This window comes from Uranotaenia lowii, chromosome 2 (genome assembly GCF_029784155.1).
Source record: "Uranotaenia lowii strain MFRU-FL chromosome 2, ASM2978415v1, whole genome shotgun sequence".
Classification (NCBI taxonomy): domain Eukaryota; kingdom Metazoa; phylum Arthropoda; class Insecta; order Diptera; family Culicidae; genus Uranotaenia; species Uranotaenia lowii.
Genome location: NC_073692.1, coordinates 431,097,876 through 431,098,719, shown reverse-complemented (window position 1 = coordinate 431,098,719; position 844 = coordinate 431,097,876).

Genomic DNA, 844 nt, shown 5'->3' with positions numbered 1-844 from the left:
ATTTACCCTAAAAGAGACGATGAAAATAAAAAAAGGGATCAAGTATCCCCATTCTTCCCCATGGTTTGGCATATCCTTCATATTTAATGCTTTAAAAATTTACTCAAGCCCAGGTTTTGAAAACGATTTAATAAAAACTGAAAAAAATAAGTGAATAATTCCAAACAAATGCACACAGATGTTTTTGGAAACGTTTACGAAACAAACGTTTACCAGTTTTGGATTTTCTACACATGTTGAACAATTTTAATCCAAACTATAATAATTTTTCGCAATTTATGGCAATGTGAAGAGGATGACTGTATGAATGTAATAATTTATAAAAGGTAAAAAAGTATTGTTTTATCGGTTCCAATATCAAACATTCCGATGTTTAATGTGATAAATACTACAATTGTCCCAGAACTCTAAAGTTTAGTTAAAAAAAATAGAACTCAACACTTTTAACTCTTTTTGGAATTAATATTATCGAAATTCAGAATGATTTATAGTAATTAACTAAATAAAATGAATTTAATTTTTCAATCAAAATCTGATTTCAAGTTTTTTAATCTTATAATTCGAGTAGCATATCCCAAATTATAGAATTCAGCATCCAGCAATCATGATCGAATACTGCAAATTCTACATTCTGATTCTGAATTTCAAATTAAGAATTCTAAATTCACTAAACCCTGAATTCAGAACTCAAAATTCAAAGTTTTCAGGATTCTGAATTCTCAGTTCAGATAATGAATATTGCGTAGCTAAGAATTAGGAAAATTCTGAGATTCAGAGTTTATGATTTAAAATTACTCATCATTGAATCCAGAAACCGGAAAATCAGTTGGCAAAATCAAAACCT